The sequence below is a fragment of the Aquarana catesbeiana genome, linkage group LG06 (assembly GCF_042186555.1).
Source record: "Aquarana catesbeiana isolate 2022-GZ linkage group LG06, ASM4218655v1, whole genome shotgun sequence".
NCBI classification, from domain to species: Eukaryota; Metazoa; Chordata; class Amphibia; order Anura; family Ranidae; genus Aquarana; species Aquarana catesbeiana.
In genome coordinates this window covers 174,155,126-174,161,125 of record NC_133329.1, presented here as the reverse complement: position 1 = coordinate 174,161,125, position 6,000 = coordinate 174,155,126, and positions in this window count along the sequence as shown.

Genomic DNA, 6,000 nt, shown 5'->3' with positions numbered 1-6,000 from the left:
CCGCTGCCACCAAGAAGACGAACACAGGCCCGTCGTGCCCATAGTGCCCTTCCTGCTGATTTTGCCAATCCGAATTGGGTACCCACCACTTCTGCAGCACCCGTACTTCCCCCATTCACTGGCCAACCCGGAATTCAGGTGGAAACAGTTGATTTTATGCTACTGGATTTTTATTCGCTGTTTTTCACCGAAGATCTCTATAGATCTATTGTGGACCAAAGCAATTTATACGCTGGTCAACACATCGCCGCTATTCCCCAGTCTTCCCTTGCTAGAGATTGGAGACCAATTACGGTCTCCGAATTTAAGATCTTTCTGAGCCTTTCCCTCAACATGGGCATAACTAAAAAGAGTGAGTTGCGGTCATATTGGTCCACTGACCCAATTCACCATATGCCCTTGTTCTCTGCCTCCATGACCAGGGCACGATACGAGCAGATTTTGCGGTTCATGCACTTCAACAACAATGAACTCTGTCATCCTCGTGGAGACCCTGAATACGATCGGCTCTGCAAAATTCGGCCCCTCGTAAACCACTTCAATCAACGTTTTGTTTACTCCCCATCAAGTTGTCTGCATTGATGAGTCCCTGATTAAATTTTCTGGCAGCTTGTCATTCAAACAGTACCTTCCCAGCAAGCATGCCAGATACGGGGTCATGATGTATAAGCTCTGTGACAGGACCACAAGCTATACATGTAGTTTTATGGTTTACGAGGGCAAAGATAGTCACGTAGAACCGACAAACTGCCCTGACTACATAGGAAGTGCTGGCAAGATAGTGTGGGACTTATTCCCACATTGTGACTATAGTGAGTATTTTGCAGACCTCACTTTTTGTCACAAAGTTTTGAAAATTGAAAAAAGAAAAAAACATTTTTTTTTCTTGTCTTTCTTTATTTTCAAAAACAAATGAGAGCTGCAAAATACTCACCATGCCTCTCAGCAAATAGCTTGGGGTGTCTACTTTCCAAAATGGGGTCATTTGGGGGGGGTTTTGTGCCATCTTGGCATTTTATGGCCTTCAAAACTGTGATAGGTAGTGTGGAGTGAAATCAAAAATTTATGCCCTTAGAAATCCTGAAGGCAGTGCTTGGTTTCGGGGCCCCGTACGCGGCTAGGCTCCCAAAAAGTCCTAAACATGTGGTATCCCCGTACTCAGGAGAATCAGCAGAATGTATTTTGGGGTGTAATTCCACATATGCCCATGGCATGTTTGAGCAATATATCATTTAGTGACAACTTTGTGCAAAAAAAAAAAAAATTGTCACTTTCCTGCAACTTGTGTCAAAATATAAACTATTCCATGGACTCAACATGCCTCTCAGCAAATAGCTTGGGGTGTCTACTTTCCAAAATGGGGTCATTTGGGGGGGGGTTGTGCCATCTGGGCATTTTATGGCCTTCAAAACTGTGATAGGTAGTGAGGAGTGAAATCAAAAATGTACGCCCTTAGAAATCCTGAAGGCGGTGCTTGGTTTTCGGGGCCCCGTACCCGGCTAGGCTCCCAAAAAGTCCCATACATGTGGTATCCCCATACTCAGGAGAAGCAGCTAAATGTATTTTGGGGTGCAATTCCACATCTGCCCATGGCCTGTGTGAGCAATATATCATTTAGTGACAACTTTTTGTACATTTTTTTTTTTTTTTGTCATTATTCAATCACTTGGGACAAAAAAAAAATATTCAATGGGCTCAACATGCCTCTCAGCAATTTCCTTGGGGTGTCTACTTTCCAAAATGGGGTCATTTGGGGGGGTTTTGTACTGCCCTGCCATTTTAGCACCTCAAGAAATGACATAGGCAGTCATAAACTAAAAGCTGTGTAAATTCCAGAAAATGTACCCTAGTTTGTAGACGCTATAACTTTTGCGCAAACCAATAAATATACGCTTATTGACATTTTTTTTACCAAAGACATGTGGCCGAATACATTTTGGCCTAAATGTATGACTAAAATTGAGTTTGTTGGATTTTTTTATAACAAAAAGTAGAAAATATCATTTTTTTCAAAATTTTCGGTCTTTTTCCGTTTATAGCGCAAAAAATAAAAACCGCAGAGGTGATCAAATACCATCAAAAGAAAGCTCTATTTGTGGGAAGAAAAGGACGCAAATTTTGTTTGGGTACAGCATTGCATGACCGCGCAATTAGCAGTTAAAGCGACGCAGTGCCAAATTGTAAAAAGTGCTCTGGTCAGGAAGGGGGTAAATCCTTCCGGGGCTGAAGTGGTTAAACAGGAACGCAGGAGATGGTTTCTTGTGATGTGGCCAAGGCGAAGACAGGAATGAAGTGAGCTGGAGATCTTTAAGTAGGCGGGACTGACGAGCAGATCCACAACAGCTGCTTAACTGTGGAGAGAGCTGAGAGCTGGCAATTAGCTGACAGCTGAGCGGCCAGCTCAGAGGAGGAAGGGCTGAGCCAGCCCTGACAGCTCTTTCTCTCTGGGCTGTGTGATGGAGGAGGAGATCACTACGCTCTGTGCTGGATGCACTCTACAATGTCAATGCTGGAGAGGAATGAACGAAAATATGTAAACAAATTGTGCATACCTAGCAGTAAACTAAGCCTAGCTTTGCTATTTAAAATTGTCCTGCTGCTTGCCATTTTTACACCGCTGTGTCATCTGTGGTATCTTAAGTCTTAGTAAAATACTTGCCTGATCGACAGCCTCAGCAGTATTCCTGTGTGCTGCATGATGGGGGGTGTGTCCCTTATCTCCAATCAGCTCTCAGAGCTCCCCTCACTGAGCTCTGCAGTGTAACTTTTTTTCTGACAGCTCAGACAAGCTTTATAAATTCTGGAATTAGAAGAGATGTAGAGAAGAGGGTACTTAAAATGTTACTAAACCCACAACAGTAAAATCAGTCTGTATATGCAGCATAGCACTGTGGAACTTAAAGTGGATGTAAACCTGAATATTTTTTTTTTTTAATTAAGGCTTGCACTTTGTACAGTATAGGATTTCATGTCATCTGTGCCCAATCTTGCCACAAAGAGTTAATTCAGCTCTGAGCAGTCCTCTTATCTTTTTTCAGTGAGATACAAATGGTCAGACAGAGAAATAGCTGTCCATTTCTCCCCCTTGCTGTGAGTGACAGGTGATTTACATATCTCATGCAATAGTGTGACAGAGGCATTCTGTGTGCTTCCCATTCCCCTCCTTTCTTTTCCAGCTCTCCCAGGATTGGCTGCTCCACACCTCAGCATGATTGGGCATGCTGAAGTCATTTGGTGACTTTCCTGGGTTTTGACTTGATGGTTCTTATCATGGGGTGTGATCCACAGATCAGTGTGAGAGAAGGAAATGCATACATAGTGCAGTCATCTCACAGAACGGCCAGCAGAACACACAGACAACTGATCTGATTTAGGGGAGATGTATCTAGTCAGAGCTGGGCAGAGGAGAAGCTGTAGTGATCTGATTATTGTTATGGTGCAGTGTGTGTCAGATGTCACCTGATCACAGTTGCAGCATTCATTTGGGGTGAATGTCTCACTTTTCATAGAATACACCCAGTAAGGCTGAATGGGCTCAAAGCTTACAGACTGCTTCTACCAAATCCCTACCTGTGTCACCTGACTGCTCCCTCCAAGTCCCTACATGAGTCACCTGACTGCTCCCACTAAGTCCCTACACATGTCACCTGACTGCACCCACCAAGTCCCTACACGAGTCACCTGACTGCTCCCATCTAGTCCCTACACGAGCCACCTGACTGCTCCCACCAAGTCCCTACATGAGTCACCTGACTGCTCCCACCAAGTCCCTACACATGTCACCTAACTGCTCCCACCAAGTCCCTACTCGGGTCACCTGACTGCTCCCACCAAGTCCCTACCCATGTCACCTGACAGCTCCCACCAAGTCCCTACCCATGTCACCTGACTGCTCCCACCAAGTCCCTACCTGTGTCACCTGACTGCTCCCACCAAGTTCCTAACTGTTTCACCTGACTGCTCCCACCAAGTCCCTACACATGTCACCTGACTGCTCCCATCAAGTCCCTAACCATGTCACCTGACTGTTCCCACCAAGTCCCTACCCATGTCACCTGACTGCTCCCACCAAGTCCCTACATAGGTCACCTGACTGCCCCCACCAAGTCTATATTTTCTTGTACAAACATCACACTGAATATGAATATGACCCAAATCATAGCTTTCTAATCATGACGCAAACATCTCCATTCTGTCATATCCATCCATCCTGTGATATCCCATATCCATTAATCCACATGATACAGGAGTTAATCAGAAAGTGTGTGGGCATGATACAGGAGTTGGTCAGAGACTGTTCGGACATGGTACGGAGTTGATCAGGGAGTGTGCGGACATGATGCAGTAGTTGGTCAGAGAGTGTGCGGACATGATGCAGGAGTTACATAGTTACATATAGTTACATAGTAGGTGAGGTTGAAAAAAGACATAAGTCCATCAAGTCCAACCTATGTGTGTGATTTTGTGTCAGTCTTACATTATATATCCCTGTATGTTGCGGTCATTCAGGTGAGTATCTAATAGTTTCTTGAAGCTATCAATGCTCCCCGCTGAGACCACCGCCTGTGGAAGGGAATTCCACATCCTTGCCGCTCTTACAGTAAAGAACCCTCTACGTAGTTTAAGGTTAAACCTCTTTTCTTCTAATTGTAATGAGTGGCCATGAGTCTTATTAAACTCTCTTCTGCGAAAAAGTTTTATCCCTATTGTGGGGTCACCAGTACAGTATTTGTAAATTGAAATCATATCCCCTCTCAAGCGTCTCTTCTCCAGAGAGAATAAGTTCAGTGCTTGCAACCTTTCCTCATAACTAAGATCCTCCAGACCCTTTATTAGCTTTGTTGCCCTTCTTTGTACTCACTCCATTTCCAGAACATCCTTCCTGAGGACTGGTGCCCAGAACTGGACAGCATACTCTAGGTGCGGCCATACCAGAGCCTTGTAGAGTGGGAGAATTCTCGTTTTATCTCTTGCGTTGATCCCCCTTTTAAAGCATGCCAATATTCTGTTTGCTTTATTCTGCAGCTTGGCATTGCATGGCATTGCTGAGCCTATCATCTACTAGGACCCCCAGGTCCTTTTCCATCCTAGATTTCCCCAGAGGTTCTTCCCCAGTGTATAGATTGCATTCATATTTTTGCCACCCAAATGCATTATTTTACATTTTTCTACATTGAACCTCATTTGCCATGTAGTTGCCCACCCCATTAATTTGTTCAGGTCTTTTTGCAAGGTTTCCACATCCTGCGGAGAAGTTATTGCCCTGCTTAGCTTAGTATCGTCTGCAAATACAGAGATTGAACTGTTTATCCCATCCTCCAGGTCGTTTATAAACAACTTAAATAGGATTGGTCCCAGCACAGAACCCTGGGGAACCCCACTACCCACCCCTGACCATTCTGAGTACTTCCTATTTATCACCACCCTCTGAACTCGCCCTTGTAGCCAGTTTTCAATCCATGTACTCACCCTATGGTCCATGCCAACGGACCTTATTTTGTACAGTAAACGTTTATGGGGAACTGTGTCAAATGCTTTTGCAAAATCCAGATACACCACGTCTACGGGCCTTCCTTTATCTAGATGGCAACTCACCTCCTCATAGAAGTTTAATAGATTGGTTTGGCAAGAACGATTCTTCATGAATCCATGCTGATTACTGCTAATGATATCGTTCTTATTACTAAAATCTTGTATATAGTCCCTTATCATCCCCTCCAAGAGTTTACATACTATTGATGTTAGGCTAACTGGTCTGTAATTCCCAGGGATGTATTTTGGGCCCTTTTTAAATATTGGTGCTACATTGGCTTTTCTCCAATCAGCTGGTACCATTCCAGTCAATAGACTGTCTGTAAAAATTAGGAACAACGGTCTGGCAATCACTTGACTGAGTTCCCTAAGTACCCTCGGATGCAAGCCATCTGGTCTCGGTGATTTATTAATGTTAAGTTTCTCAAGTCTAATTTTAATTCTGTCCTCTGTTAACCATGGAGGTGC